Below are 18061 nucleotides of genomic sequence, written 5' to 3'. Positions count from 1 at the left end.
ATTTACAATTAGTACAGAATTCAAGAATTGTTATTATCTATAAAAACAGAAATCCGATGTAGTACCACATATACATTTTCATCTCTCAAGATATTTCAAATCAATCAATCAAAACATTTTAAACATTAAATTGCTTAAAAGAAAATAATTTCATATAAAGAATATATGATAAATTACAGAATATTTTTTCAGTGGAATAGTTTTTTTTTTACTTCTAAATGTGATACAAGTTTGATATGATGTATATATATAAATTGGTTTAGATGTATTAGTCAGCATTAGTAGCACTATTGGTATTTGGCAATAATCCGATATCAGATTTGTATTTGTTCATGTTCATATGAAGGAATACATATTTGTAGTAACTGTTGATTAGAAAACCATCACACAAACAAAAGAATCTCAGGTGAAAATGTATGTTCATGGCATTTCTAGTGCTGCAAGTGAAACATACATACATGCAGATTATAACTGTAAACAAGTTAAACTCGGTGAGCAAACAAATACACAAGAATGTCAGGATTACATGTAATACTCACCTACGTCGGCATCATGAAATATCCAACCGTTTTGAAAAGATCCATAAAATGTTATTCCGTGCTCTACATGTTCGCTGCTGTTGAACTCACTGCACAGCAACAGTTTATTTCGGGCGACTCCATCATGGGTAATTTGCTTAATCTTTGCTTAGAGTTAATCTCCCCTACAAGTGCAGCACTTGGAAATCCTCTTCAGAAAGGTGTGTGACACGGATGCATCTCTAGAGCATAGCAGGACAAAGAAGTGCACTATCTTGACCTGAGATGTCTTAATTCTACGTACATATTTGTAATGATGTTTTCTCCTGGGAATATATTACCAATGGGTCTTTTTTGTAAAATCAAAGCAATTCTTAAAACACAATTTTTTTTATAGGAAATAGGATACATTTTACATAAATAAAAATATAAAAAGACAAAGGAAGTTATTGTTAAACTGACACAAGTACTGTGAGCGAGTTGGACCAGTTGTATTCCAGTATAACAAAGACAGCATTTTTTTTAATGTGTTTGTACTTGCGTTCTGCTCCTATTTGAGACTTAAATAAGACAAACAACACGGCACCTGCAGAAGGTTCTGTTATCTGAGAAGAGATCAGGGATTTCTCCACTTGTGGCAGCAGGTGGTACATTGGTGTCCAGTAGGAATATTTGTGAAGGGTTGTAATCTCATTGAGGTCCTCTTTAGATAACAAGGATTAAGGGGCTCTTCATTAGCAGGACCCTTATGAAAGGCCACTTGTTGTCAATGAAAGGGAGGAACATTCACCTGCATAAGTAATTGGATTCTCAACCTCAGAGAGTAGTTAGTTGGTAACATGGACATTTCTTACATTGCAAACAAAGTTTAATATTCCCTGCACAAAATACATTTTCTCCTTCTAAATACAATTAGGTTTAGCAGAGTAGTGGAGTCCTGTAGATTAGGGTGAACCCTATTACCGGGGGCATTTACAGGTCATGTTTATGATTTAACATGAACTACCACGAGTTGTATAACAGTAACCAAAACTGGACTGAACTAAGTCTATTCCTGTAGTGGAGGGGATTAGTGAACCATAGATAACTTAATTCCCCTGTAAACCTGTAGCTGAAGTTAAGGAATCAAAAGAATATACAAAAGTAATCAGATTTCAGCTCAGTATAAACGGATAAAGTGATGACACTCTGTCATACTGTTTAGTTTACAGCTGTAAAAATATCTCAGGTGTGTATGAAAGAGACGATATGTGTAGGAAAGAATTCCTGCCAAGCCCAAGCAGACAGTCATTCAGGAATGCCACAGGAGGCTCCCAATGCGCCGAGCCCATGACCTGTCCTGTTCCCAAAACAACAACCAGCACAAAAATGTGAAAAATCTGTCAAAGGAAGCTGGGGGGGTGACAACGGAGGAAGCCCTTAGAGTAAACAGGTAGGCCTGTAGCCCGCATGCCCCTCATTCCAGCCCTCCACTCCAGAGATAAGAGACAAGAAAATGTTATAACCAGGCGGGTGAAAACGGCTGGTCACACTGATACAGCAGCACAGATCCTGCCAAACATACCCAAATCTGACTGAAAATAGGTCTGAGCCAAAGCCCTGCATCTCAAAGAAGCATGACAGGTAGAAGCAACAAATGCTTTGAGCTGCATTTGTCACATTACTTTCCACGTCAGAGAGTTACAACGCACCAGCTGACGATATGAATACTGTTATTTATTTTTTCCCTACACATGATTACATGTGAAATCACACGCCGCCATGACAGAGATATCTGCCTCTGCGTGCCGGGTGTATTGTCACCTCTGCCAAGCTCTATTTTTAAGCCTTTGCGCCTATACTGCAACTAATTGGCGCCAAGTTAGATTCAAACCATGCTGTTAATGGGAAAAAATTTGTGATATGTTTTAGCCCTTGTCCCCTTTCTATATTTGGCCCAGCGTCCTCTATGCAGCTGCTCCTACAGATCTGTCTGCCTGTGTTCCCATCAAACACCTCTCTTGCGTCTGCATTATGTTGCTTCAATTCCAGAGGCAAAGTCTCTTCCAGTCAGCTCCTGTTTAAAAGGGGAAAAACACAAAGGTGGCTACACAGAAAATTACAGCAGTTTGCTTTGATTTTATGAAAAAGTCAAGTAGTATGTAGGCCCAGTGTATGTACAGTATGTAGTTATCATTTGAATTGAAATGCCCAGTTCGATTCGTAGCCCGTTGTAAGAACTGGTTAAGATTCCAAGCATTTGCAGCTGTCAGGAATTCAATTATAAGGGATCCAGCTGCACTGTGACCAACAGCAGTTTAAAACATTCACTTTAATTAAAGGCAAGGCAGCTGATACCGCAAATATCCTTTAAACTTTTCTTGCACCCAAACATCACTCCCTCTTCTTCTGCCAGATTTTTTTTTAAATAATGATGATGAATTCCATATTTCCTTTGAGGTCATTTTATTGTAAGCTGAAAAAAAGATAAAGGAAAAAAACTCTGGCTTGGCAGACACTGAGCCAAAAATATGCTTACTATTCAAAATTCCATTCAAGTTACATGATCGTTTTTTTTCCGCCTCTTAACTTCCAGTGGAATTCCCAGGTTTTGAATGAATCCCTGCCAAACAGGACTCATAAGGTCACACCACCGCCTGTCCCCTCCCCTCTAAAAGCCCTCACACAACAGTCAGAGGTCCCCACCCCATCCATTTTGAGCGCTCCCTATCAGCTGTGCCAAGCTTTTAATCTGCCTGGTGACATCCCAGTGTTTCCTGCATGGGACAGAGGGAGAGATAAGCACGCTTCTCTGTGCGGTAAATCACTCCACACTCCCACTTGTTCACTGATAGGACCATTATTCAATTAGGCTGCACGGCATTACAATCAGAGGCTTGGCGACTGTTTTCACATTATTTTTTATTTTCTTAATCTCTCTTTCTCTCTTAACAGCATCCGCTTTAATTGTTTGATGGCAAACATGAAGGGATACTTTTTTTATTGCCATTGGTGGAAAATAACTGAGCCTATTAGGAATTATTGTACATTTTGGCGATACTTCATACTAAATAAATTAATACAGTTTATCCTTAAAGAAACAGATATATATATATATATATAATTTATTTTAATAAAACAAGTACATGAATTTTGCAATAACAAAAACGTTTTGGTCATGCTGCATTAACCAATTCTACGTGTTCGCCTACCTCGATCAATCTTGTATTTGTGTATCCATTTCTAATACTCCTTTTACTATTTGCTGTTTGAAGACCCACATAACAGCAATATTTATGTTTTCTTTTGACTGTTATCAAGAGAGGGGTAACTTCTACTAATAACCTAGTTAACAGTTAGCCTTAAATAATATGCTACCCTAGCATAACATATTTATTTCTGTACAAATATGTTTTTATATATTTTTTCATAAATTGTATGTTTTAATGTAGCTTTAGCCCACCCAAAAACTATCTTTTATAGAACAATGTATAGGCCTACGTCTGAAAGCCCTAAACGGACATGCCCATTTAGGGCTTCCGTATACACGTGTGTAGCCTATTGGTTTTCCCCACTATGCTATTGAATATACATATAGGCTGGCCTAGATCTATATATGAAGGAAACAAAGACAAAATACAATGGGAGATTAAAAAATGATTTGTCAAGTCAGTGTCTTTCAAAAGTCTGTCGATTGTGATGATACAGGTCATCAACAACCGAGCCTCTGAACGGCAATATAAATACTGATATGCTCAGAATGTGGACTACTATTCTCCAGAGGGCAGTGGCAGGCAGGGTCCTCCTTCACCAAAGGGCTCCATACCACATGGCTGTTAGCTTTGGAGGGCCACCGGGCGTAGGGCCAGTCCGCTGACGGGACAACCTGGCTACGCGTGACCCAGATAGCAGCCGGGGGTGAGGAGTGATTTATCCGTCTGTGCTCACATCAGACAACCTTCCTCTGATTAAGGGTCAGTCACTGAGCGACAGTGCTGAGCGGAGTGGAGAGGGCGAGACAGGCGGCCTCCCTGTGTGAGACACTGGCATCCTGACCGCCACACAAATGGACTTTCCAGACGCTCCAAACAGCTCATGTAGCCTACTGTACTGTACTGTGTCCCTACAATGGACTCACACTTTCATACATGCATGTTGACACTGGGCATTTTACACAGGAATGTGCACGTAGGCATTATTTTTCCTCTCTCTTTTATTCATATACACTGGCTGACTTTCACACACGCACACAGGCACACAAACACATACGCACACAGACACACACACACACACACACACACACACACACACACACACACACACACACACACACACACACACACACACAGGCACACAAACACATACGCACACACACACACACACACACACACACACACACACACACACACACACACACACACACACACACACAGGCACACAAACACATACGCACACACACACACACACACACACACACACACACACACACACACACACACACACACACACACACATGCGCATACACACACACACACACACACACACACACACACACACACACACACAAACACACACATACCTCAGCCAAGATAAAGACTTATTGAGCTGGCCTTGACATTCGCTCAACCCCACAACAAAAGGATGTGGTGAATCTGAGTAGCCCACTGTTTGACTCGTCTCTAAGGGCTGTTAAAGACCAGTGTTTCTGCTGTTCAGGGTTCACAAACAGGTTACAACCTCCATTCATTTTCAAAGGAACTGCTGTCAATTGTATGCATAAACTGTAAAGGGAATACTGCAGGGGGTGAACATTATGCATGGTCCTTTTCCATGTACTTATAGGATTTTTAAGTATTCTAAGATGAGTAGTTCTGATGAAATATGGTAGGCTACTCAAGTACTAAAGTTTAGGAAGGAAATCTATGAGGAAATTCTTGTGAATAAAAGATAGGAACGACTTTGAAGATCAGTTTAATGAAGAGGTCTGTTAGGATAAATATAATGCTTATTATAGTATATTTCAATAGAAAATTCCTTGATTATTTTGAGAGCTGATTCCTTGATTGTCTTTGAAGCACCACACACATTTAAAGAGTGCACACATTCTTCCCTATAACTGCACAAATGGTAATATATTTTCCATAACTCACACAGCTATTTCACCTGCATTTCTTTGTTGTATGTTAAACATTTGGGCTAAAATAGTTTTTTTTTCAAAGTTAAAAATTGTCTACCAATTTTCTGATAACTGACTTTCTTTTTCTTTTTCAATATTCAGGAAAAAAGAGGACAATGTTAGATGTTAGATGTCATGAAGGTTCTACAATATTCAGAGGACTTTACACCACGTTTTTTCTTTACTTAATAAAGTAAGATACCTTGTAAATGGTATTTAAAATTGTAAAACACAATCAAAGCACACTTTTAAAAGCACACAGTATTGCCTACCGTACTCCCAGTGGCTCGAAGTGTCATCAGACAATAAAAAAGTGGCAGCCCGAGTATGTACACACACCCAGCCACATGCAGGAATAAACTTGGATCACAGCACAGCAGAGTAATTTGTAATCGAATAACGACTTGTTTCGCATTATTTTATATGCAATTAAATGATTGGTTATTGCACATACTTATATATAAGCACTACAGGAATTTAACTGCATAACAATATAATAACGTTGTACAAGCTACAGTAATGTGTTTTGTGGATTTTGTAAGTAAGTATTCATTTTAAAGGGTCTGAAATGCTTCGATTACAAATTAATGACAATACATATATAACAAGACATGATAACATGAGACTATTTAAAAATAAATAATAATAGGGGTTATCATTGAGGACAATGCATTGTGAGAAAACTACATAATTGGTCCATCATAAAATGCCATATTACACTTAGAATATATGACAACATTGGAGTGACCATTTTATAAATAATGCAAATGTGTCCAAAAGCTTAACAAATGGTTGTTGTCTGTTTTTTGTTATTATGTACGTTTGCTACAGGATGTTTAAATTTCCTTCTGGATCAATAAAGTATTTAAAGTATCTATCTATCTATCTATCTATCTATCTATCTATCTATCTATCTATCTATCTATCTATCTATCTATCTATCTATCTATCTATCTATCTATCTATCTATCTATCTATCTATCTATCTATCTATCTATCTATCTATCTATCTATCTATCTATCTATCTATCTATCTATCTATCTATCTATCTATCTATCTTTTATTATTACCATTACTACACAAGTAACAGTAATTGCGACAGCAGGGCTTTATCTTGTGCGTGACAACAACAGGACCTGTGTCACGGATTACTGTGGCCACAACAGCTCACCTGGATCTATATTGGACTCACAGCAGGCTCACATGCTCTCACCTTCCCTCACTCTCTTGTGTTTTCACCAAGGATTCTGAACTTACCTCGCTTTACAACTCCAAAGGCACCATTTAAAATAGAGTAGATTTTTACTCAGATTTTAGTTAATGACATAAAACCTGTTGTCTTGTTTATATTATTATATACATTTACCTACAACATACTGTCAATTTATACAATTCATTAATAATAAATCAAATGCAAGAAAGGTATCCCTAAAGTTTAAATGGTCTTTAAACATAATCAAAGTTGTTCACAAAAAAAACATAATTATAAAAATAATCAAATAATTTGAGTTGTACTCGATTTGGAATTTCATTGGTGAAAGGTATGCACTGAATTATACTTTACTGAATCACTTTATTCTATTTCTTCCACACTTCCATTTAATTATTTTTTTAACCAGGTAAAGGTTTGATTTACAGTTTTTCTCAGTCGCTTTGGTGCTTTTCTCACATCACTATTAACATTTGCACAGCAGTTAGTGCATTTCTCAAAACAATTAGTGCAAACTGCAAAACCTAGTGGATAACCTGCAAAAGTACGTCACTTGCTCAAAATGGATAGTCTATTCCTCAAAAGCAAGTATTCATGTCAATGAAACTGCCAGTGTCATCAAAATGAGAAATCTTGATACCATCGTTTATGAACAAGATAGTCAAATGGCTTTGTCATGTTTTCATTATGACAATTTATTCTCTCAGTGTTTTCCAATGCAAAAAAAAAGGTCAGAACTCGGTGACACTACCTGAAAATGCTCAAGACAGCACTATACACTACTTGTACAGCCATTTGAAAACTACAGTAAAGTTACACAATGCTGTAGTTAGGGGAGTAAGTGAGTACAAGACACTGAATACGTATGTTTCATATTTTTACTGTATATGCTCTTTGCAATTCTACAGCATTGTGCAAAAGAAAAATACACTTCAGTCACTTATTTAGAACAAACATAAAAAACACCCTTTTGGTAGAGCTGTGCACAAATGTGAACAATATAACAGGACATATTGTAACTGAACATATATAGGTAAATCATTCTGGCACATCCAGACGTTCCTGTCTGTCTGGCCACATATTTTCATCTACATCACAACGGATATTATCCCTTGCAATGCAGCGAGGAAAGTATCTATGATAAAGAAAAGGTATAAAATTTGCTTAACAGAATTTGATAACTAGTTCAACAATTTTGTATGTAATGACTCAAGCAATGAAATGAATACTATTAGTTTTATTGGGAACGACTATTTAGCATCCATAAGTATAGTTCATTTTGACTGACGTGACATAAGCAAATGACAATGTTATAAAACAGCAGAGAATTGTATGACAGCAACTGATACAAGTCCAAAAGCATTTGCAATTAGTTCAGAGGAAGGAGAAATTGCTACTATGATGTGCTCAAATGACTAAATGTTGCGGAGGTTGAACTAATAGTTATGAGAATTTTCATTCTGATCTGAGAAAAGAAAAGCACCAGAGCAACTGAGAAAAACTGTAACATTGGGCTTCATGCAGTGCTGTGCACAGCTGACCCCTGGTGGCAACAACTGACAGTGCAACAAATGTCTAACATCATCTGGGAAAACTGCAACCACTCAAGCAACTTTCCAATTCATATTATGTGAACTCAGAATTTCACTTTTAGAAATTTAAAGCATGAACATATTCTGACTGTCTTACAGATTGTTATTTGTTACAGGCAGTCCAGGCCCACCTAGAGGATACAGGACCTGCAGTGGGAGGAACACACTGTCAGCTTTTGGGGAACTGGAAGTTGACTGTTTGCTATTTCAGTGGAAACGTGTTTGATATTTGTTTGAAGTTCATAATCCAATAACATGAGCACAAATACTCTTCCTGTGTAAGAGACAGCTCTCAGACGGATTGTGTTATTGAAAATAAAAAAATACCAAACAGTGTCTAGACATTTGTTCTGTTTGAAGCTTCACTCAATTTGTACGTGAATCCACAAATGTGACACTGCAGGTCGTTTATTATAATTTTTTTTTACATTTTCTGATTTAGATTTGGAGATGTAAAAATTATCATGAAACCAGAATATTAGTAAGTTTGGAAGTCCTTGTGTGAATTTGAGATGTTGTACTTTTAGTTTTTATATTCAAAGGGAAAAAGTAGCCATACAATTGATTTGGTTTATTATTTTAATAAATATACAGTAGGGGAGAACGGGGGAATCTGAGGCATCGGGTATTGTGAGCCACCCCCTGTATCTAGGCAACGGAAAACATTTGTGGTCATGTGAGATATATGTTTTCAAGCCCCTCTCATTTCCTCATGGCCCTGACAGAGAGGACCTCATGGTGCTGTGGTAAGCATGTTTTTTTCACCAAAATAGGTATTTTGCATGTAAAAGTAAATGTTCTTGCTGTCAACTTAATCAACTGTTGTGCCAAAGCAAATGTATTCACGTAGAAAAACTTCTATCATACGTGTTGATGAATTACCAACATATAAAAACCATGTGATGATATTAGCTAAAGATTAGCCTGAAATGCTAAGAGAGGTAGTTTTTTCTGAAATTGTGGTGGTGGGGGAAAGTGAGCCAAATGCTGTGAGGGAAAGTGAGCCACTGTCTCACTTTCCCCCACCTTGAGGCCCAAGTTAAGTTTAGTCTTAAACATATTGTAATGTAATATTACATGACATATGTTTTATTTTAATGTCATACACATTGTAGAAAAGCCATCATGCCAAGGAAATACACCAGGAAGACGACCTGGGGCAACCACACGGAAAGAGCACCTTCTCATCTTTCCCTGTAACCTTCAGGGCTGGAATGTAGAGTAGGCCTAGTTGTAGAGTATGACAACTTCTCCTGTGTTCTGAGTCCCAGGCTGTTCTCGCTGGTTCTGATTTTCCTATGCTTTGACAACCACAACGACACAAGCTGGCTCTAAGGGTCCTGTGTTCTGACCCCCAGACTGTTTTCTAATCTAACTGGTTCTATCTTTCATTTGAATCTTATTAAAACCTTTTGAATTATAATATCTTGTATTTGATTTTGTTCAGAGTTACTTTCAAGTGTTTAGAAAATTTGCTTTGCTTAAATTGACCAAACCCCATCATTCTTTTACTAGTCCGACATTAGTTCTGGAATGTGTGGCTAGCTTTCAGGATTCTTACTGTTACAATGTGTTGTTATGGTAGTTTCATAGTGGAAAAAGTAAGTGGATCAGTTTGCCCCGCAGCTGGGGTAAAGTGAGCCACATGACACCTTTTTTTAAAACAATCATATTTTCACTGCCCTTTGTCTTGAAAAAATTCTGCTAATGCCCATTTCTAGGAAACATCCTGAATTAATGGGAAATGTGTAAATTTCAGTGATAAATCATTTTAGCTCGCTTAGAGGGGAGCAAATGTAAAAAGTGGCTCAGATTAGCCCGTTCTCCCCTACATTAAATAGAAATTTAGGGATTAGTTTTACAAATCTGCAATAATCCCTTATCAAACAACAAGGGATCTGAAGATGTAGAATTAAATTTACACAACTGCAAGAGACGTTTACACAAATGTGGTGAAATGCCATGCGCCTACGATACAATAAACATACACATAGCAAAAACTGTTTTTTAATGAACGTAAATAAGAAGTGTCAGCTGCTCACACAAAAACATTCTCTCTCTGTCTCTCTCTCCCTCACACACACACACACACACACACACACACACACACACACACACACACACACACACACACACACACACACACACACACACACACACACACACACAAACACAACAATGAGCCAACAAAGGGTAGTTGACCCAGGTCATGACACTCTACCCTCTCCCTGCTTTATTTAGACTATATTTTTATGTATTTTTATTTTTTAGGAAGTCCTACCGGTGGTTCCCAAAATGTCACTAGTGGTGTGAATTTCACAGAGCATGGCTTCCTCTCGGATAGAGGATGTCCCCAGCCAATCTTTCATGGATGGAGCAAACAGGAGTCATCGGATCAAGGAAGTGGGGACAGGTGCTCGCTGGAAGATTCAAAGATCCACACACAGAAAAAAACAAAAAACAGACAATGGCCCACATTTATCTCTGTGTTATGCTCCTCAGCTGAGCCAGAGTATTTTTACTGTCATTATTCAGTTGAATTCTTTTATCAAATAAGTCAGTGGTTACCCAACCTTTTTGACAGACATACTGTGATAATCTCACAGCGCCTAAATCAAAACTAAATTATTTTGAAGCACCTAGAACCAAACGTTAGACATGACTATCTTTGTAAACCAAACTGTGGGCCCTGCTGCTGCTGTAAACAACAACAGTGAAACAGAAACTTTTAGGGTAGCTTTCTAACTTCAAACAGTGTTCCAGGCATCCAGTTTTAAATTATTTCCATAAAACTAACTATATAATCCACAAATCCATTTATTTAGCCTATTTCCCTGCTTATTCGTTATCTGACAGTAGCCTATATCCATTTGCTACCTTTTCCGTTTTCACCACATTTCCTTTTGCTAAACTTTTCAGAAGTTTATCAATGAACTATGTTTGACTATTGCAATCACTTATCCATTACCTTTGGCTATTTTACAATTTATCATTCTAGCAAAACGTTTCAAAAGTTGTAGCTACTTTTAGTTATTTTATCACTTCTGTTAACTAACCTTTTCTACAATTTATCATATATGCCTAGCTACCTTTGACTATTTCACCATGTATTTGTTAGCTCACCATTAGCTTTATTAAGCTGTTTGAACAGTTAGGCCTGTTATGTTACTATTTGCTTACAATTGCAACTGTTTCCATAATTTAAGATTACATTTTTGTATTCAAATGAGTGATTTCTATTTTATTTCAGTTTAGTTTAGCTATTTCCACATATCACTTAAATAAATCAGCCCTTGAACTATAGGTCTATATAGTAATTATACTGTAGAATACTGTCTTTGCTTTCCATTCGAATTTGAAAAGTTGCTCTTTTTTCCTTTTTCCTTTGCTGGGCATTGCCTGCGTAGCCTACTTGAGTTAGTCATTAATGATATTTAGTCACAGTAGCACACAGTGTTATTTGCTCATAAACAGCATTGCTCACTTTCCTTAGTTTCCTCGGAAGGGAGGTCCAGGGCCGACAGGGAATCCTGTAACAAGAGTACACAAGACTTAAAGAAGTGTGGCAGTACTCAGCCGACACCTTTTAGCCTCCCAAAGAAAAACACAGTGCAGAGGAAACTGACTGCTGATGTAGTCATCTCATACTCACTGCCCGCCTGGACACGAGCTAAAAATTGTCCTGTATGCCACAAAGGGATTCAAACAAAAGAACGGAGAGTGCTGAGCTGATCAGGAGAGGCCTGGAGTCGATTCAGCTCCCTGACTCAATTCCTGACAGTGCCAGCCAACTTGAAAAATGTTCTCTGGCACCACACAACCATTTTATTATCAGGCCATAGCTGCTATTAATCTTGTATTCATTTGTGTCACAACTGTTTACGATATCTGTATTTAATTATACACGTTTATGAATTGTGAAGTCCTTTCTATTTTTGATCAAATAAGTATTTAACAAAACATGAATTCCCATTGAAATATACTGTTAAATAACATAAACGTTATATTAGATAAAAGTTTGAAGCTGTATCACACAAACAGATGTTACATTTTCATATAGGGATTTTTATTGCTGCAACATAAAACAAAGAAATATTGATTTGTAATGCCTTAAAGACATACTAAATATACTGACTGTCTGTTCATAGTTGGTTCAAATATATTTACAGTATGTACATTGGCCTATTGTCTAATTTAAAAAGCTATAGTGTAAACCAAAGGATTTGTGTTATATGTCACATTCAGGTACATTGTATTGGCTATTGAAACAGGTCAGTTTAATAGATTCTTCATTTGTTAATAAAAATGTTTTACCTCATAGTTGCAAGACTATAAAAATATGACTTTTGTTTTAGGTAGAGAACTTGTGGCAGATTTTTGTTCAGAAATCTTATAATATGTTGTGTTTTATGTCTTATGTCGACTTGAATTTCAAAAAACACATCAATTACTAAGTCAGCCTACTACCACCTTAAAAATATATCGAGAATTAAAGGGCTAATATCTCAGCAGGACTTAGAAAAACTTGTCCATGCATTTATTTTTAGTAGACTTGACTACTGTAATAGTGTCTTTGCAGGCCTTCCTAAAAAATCAATCAGACAGCTTCAGCTAATTCAGAACGCTGCTGCTCGAGTCCTCACTAGGACCAAACAAAAAAGTAGATCACATTACCCCAGTTCTTAGGTCTTTACACTGGCTTCCTGTCACTCAAATAATTGATTTTAAAATATTGATGATGGTCTACAAAGCCTTAAATGGTTTAGGGCCAAAATACATTACTGATCTGCTGATACGTTATGAGCCACGCAGAGCCCTTAGGTCGTCTGGGACAGGTCTTTTAAAAGTCCCCAGAGCTAGGACTAAACAGGGAGAGGCGGCATTCAGCGTTTATGCGCCCAATGTCTGGAACTGACTGCCAGAGAGTCTGAGGTCCGCTAAGACTCTCAGCTCTTTTAAATCGGGTCTCAAAACGTTCTTGTTTCCCTTTTAACCTGTAATTTTATTTTTTATTTTTTTAAATTCTTTTATTTAAATGTTGTATTTTTATCCATGTTTTAAATCTGTTCCTTTTTTGTATTTGTATTCTTTATTTAATTTTAACCCTGTGAAGCACCTTGAGTGGCCCTGTGCCTGAAATGTGCTTTATAAATAAAATTGCTTTGCCTTGCCTTGCCTTGCATTGCCTTGCCTATGTAAGCTGGACACACTTAAATGTGGAGGAATCAATAAATACAATAAATAACTACCTAATGCAGCTGTTTATTTGACTAGAAGTAAAGTAAATCTAAATGCTTTCCTGCATCCACCAAACGGTATTTAGATTGTAAGATGCAAAATCTTCCATCAGAAATGAAAAACGAGCACTGTAGCAAAGCCTTTAAATCGTGCTCCACCTTATGTTACTGTAGCGTTGCAGCCCTGCAATAAAAATACTTCCAAAACCATTTGTGAATAATCCCCGTGAATTCTGACACAGCAGCTGACATCTTGGCACACACAAAAAAGTGGGGGTACCTGTTCGGTTTCTCAACTCACGAGAGACAACTATTTATAACTGAACGTGTGACAAAAGCAGAGCTGGAATCAGAAGAAAAATAAACTATTGAGTCACAGTGCCGATTGGAGATTGACTGGATCCACTATATATAGTGGTGGGAGCACAACTGGACGCTGGTGTGACAAGCAGAGGCCATAAAAGCAGGCCAGAGAGGGACAGCATATGCCCGGGATTATGAGCAACCAGCCCTGCTTTAGAAAAGAGAACACACCCTCTCCTGCAGCTGTCTCACATGCTGTATTTGCAATCTGCTATCAATGACTTAATCAGTTCGGGCCCTTTGCAGTCTCTCCATGGCTGTCTCTGAAAACTGACATGGGTATCTTCACGTCCACAATTTTGCAGAGAGCGTTTTTTTTATTTGTGTGTTTGTGTGTGTGTGTGTGTGTGTGTGTGTGTTTGTGTGCATTACAGTGCGGCATTCACAAATGAAACCAGACACTTTTCAAACACAGAGGCAGATTTTGAAGCTGTTTTATGTGCACGTGTGTTATGTTTTCCCAGTAACGTGAGACGAGGCCCGTGCTGTAGGTCAGCCTTTATTAACATTAACACCACAAATGCATTAATCATAATTTAATATCTTAACTTCTGTTATTGACCTATTTTCTCAAAGTGTTCATGAACCTTTTTTTCAGCTGATCTAATAAGTGTTTAGTCTATAACATACTAGAAATGTGTCAAAAATGGCTATCATACATTTTCAGGGCCCAATGGGATGTGTTAAACAATTACACAACAATACAACACTTAAACATATTTCATTAACAATGGGGGCCTACTTTCTAATTCACCACCATTTATAAAGGTCTTATGAATTGTACCTAATGTATTTATTAATATTCAAAAATAAGGAACTTCTCCTTAGATGACTTATAATGTTAACAGATTGTAGAAAACCCCTTAAGCTTATGTTTAATTATTATTAGGGCTGCAACTAACGATTATTTTGATAATCGATTAATCTGTCGATTATTTTCTCGATTAATCGATTATTAATCGATTCGTGTTTTGGCCCGTAAAATGTCAGAAAATGGTGAAAAATGTTGATCAATTATTATAAAAAATTACTTGAAACGATTAATCGATTATGAAAATAGTTGGCGATTATTTTAATAATCGATTAATAATCGATTCGTCGATTAATCGTTGCAGCTCTAATTATTATTCTCTCTTTAAAAAAATAATAATTCATCTTATCAAGAATTCTTTAAAAAAAATGCCTATTAGTTTTCTCTCCTTGTTTTCAAAAAGAGTAAAACAAAGGGAAAGAGAAATAAATTAGTCGTAATAGCTTACATCTGGATACAGAGGGGGTGTATTTCCTCATTCATCCTCAGTTAAAATTACATAATGACTGAGAAACCATCTCACTGAACTTCACTGTGTTGGCATCTTGAGCCAGTCAGATGAAGCTGATATTGATGCTTTATTGGAGGCTGAATGTAACAAATTTCAGGCGGCTTTGTGGCTCAATGAAGCTGTGTTCGTGGAAGGCAGCTACCTGAGATGAGATTATGGCAGTGCCATGATTAAGTGCTGCTGTGTTAATGTAGCCGGCCGGCCGCTGTAATCTCTGAGTGTCTCTGTGTCTGTGCAGAGCGCTGGCAGCAAGGCCTTGGGGGACACATACACACACACACACACACACACACACACACACACACACACACACACACACACACACACACACACACACACTACCGCAGCAATGGGAACACCATGAAAAGCCCTGATTTCCTGAGCTTTGAGCTGTGTTCTCTCTGACCTGACGGAATGTCTTTCTTTTACATGGAAACACCTTGGTGCTGCCACATACAGTTCTTCAAATAAATAAACAGTAAATAACTTTATACACTGACACACATTATTGAAAATGGGTTAATTTTCTTATCAGTGTTGATTTATATATATACATATTTTTTTATGTGACCTGTTGACATTCATTTGTTTTATAACAAAATGTCCTTATATACTAATACTTTTTGTACATGTGCAAGGTTACCACACTAAACAATATGATTTGTTTGTTGAACATGAAAGTCTTATGTAAAGCATTAGGCAAAACATATTGCAAACAACAATTATATGACTTAACAGGTATGTGTAAAACATAATTAACTGTTATTTATATTTTAACTGTATGAAAGTACATAATACATTTTATTTTATTTTGTTACAATATTCTTTTGTATAAAGTTTATTTGTAAAGTGTACCTTAAATTGTGACATTTGTACAGTTCTTTGATCTATTCTTTCTTTTACATTTTCACAACCTTTTTGCCAGACAGATTTTCCCAAGTTGAATGCAACCTAAAACCAAAACGCACAATTGTAATAATTTTATTTAAAGGCTCATATTAATATTCACAACCAACTTTTATTTATTCTTTTTTTGACACCTTCCTGTGATAAACTCTGAAAATGCACAAATTCACTCATTGGGCTCTTCCTTGTCAATTAGCCCTGATCAGTTAGCGTGTAGAGATAATATCACGGCTGACATGGGGGGTCTGCAGCCTCTCCCTAAGTGGACGCAGGTGACCCCCACCCAGTCTGCTGCTGCCTCGAGGGATAGTGGCCTGAGCCTGTTGTTATGCACCCATTAGCCTTAACAACCGGGAGGATAAACCTGCCACTCGGCTGCAGACTGAATTTAAACACATTCACACCAATTACAGTGGATTGTCCCGCACAGCCCGAGGGGGGACACAACAAGTCAGTTTGGATTAACTGTACCATATAATAGCCTATGCCAAAGTAATTCATTTCTTTTTAGATTTCCTTGACTTCTGACATCATCATTACGACCGTGGGAAGATCAGGCAATATTTACCTTAAGTTCCGACCTGTCCTTCTCCTACATAAGAGAATATTTAAAAAACATTCAGCATGAACAAAGCGCATGAATATATACACCCCTGGAACATGTTTCCTCCATAGTACTAAAAATGGAGCGTGGGGTCAGGGTGATTGACCCTCACTGAAGAACCTCTTCCTTTTGAAATAGGGAACATCTCTATTTATATAACGGGACTCTTCCTCCGGCTATAAATACCATTCCGTTATCCTCAAGGTTTGCCCTGATCTCTTGAAGATTTCAACCCGATAAATTTGATATATGATGAAGCAACGGACCGGCGATAGCGGATAAAAATATCATAGGATATATCAGTCCACCCCACACAAATAAACGCTGATGTCACTATGCTATGTTATTATGCATAGGCTGGCGGATGGACATTGAAATGTTCAGCTGTGAAAATACACTAAATAAATGTGGCCATTGTTTAACTGAGGTGTAGTAAACCAGAGTGAATTGTAATGGCCACCTACTACCATTAATCAGAAGAGACTAAATCATTTACAGGCAGGATGTCCGGAGCATAAACTGCGCTCCCATGTTGCGAAAACAAGGCGCCATGTGTAACGCGGACACTGAGATTACCTCCACTCTGTCCAGGGCCAGGAAGCCGGGTCGCTGCCCTGCTTCCAGGTGAGCCACTGGGAGGCCCGTTACGCTAAGAGTGGAAGTGGGATAAACCAACATAGACCGTTTCATACTGAAAGAACAGTGACTTTATGCCACGTGGAAAAACCTCTAAGAGTGAATTTGTCCTTTAAGTATTTTAATTTTGTTAATTCAAAATCAATTGACCTATCATTAAGTTGATATAGCTTTTGATTTCAAAGTAAAGCACACTACAAAAGAAAGTTAAGTTGTTTCTGCAACTTAAAATGTGCATTATAAAAAATAAAACTTCAACAGGTGTTGTTGGAAATTTGAAAGAGTGAAATAAATAAATACAAGAGAGGATGAGTTATTTGCAAACATTTATTTTTTCAAAAGTGCAAAAAGTATAAAAACACCTTCAGTATAAACATTAACTTTTTAAAATAGTGAATGTACAATATTTATTATCACAAAATGAATTCAGAGAAGTTTAAAACCAGTGTCTATGGTAAAATATTCTATGGCTTTTCTTACGACAGATACAGTATTCATTTTAAAATCTCATCGGCCT

The sequence above is a fragment of the Ammodytes marinus genome (genome assembly GCF_949987685.1).
Source record: "Ammodytes marinus genome assembly, chromosome: 21".
NCBI lineage: Eukaryota > Metazoa > Chordata > Actinopteri > Uranoscopiformes > Ammodytidae > Ammodytes > Ammodytes marinus.
This window is presented reverse-complemented; position numbering follows the sequence as displayed.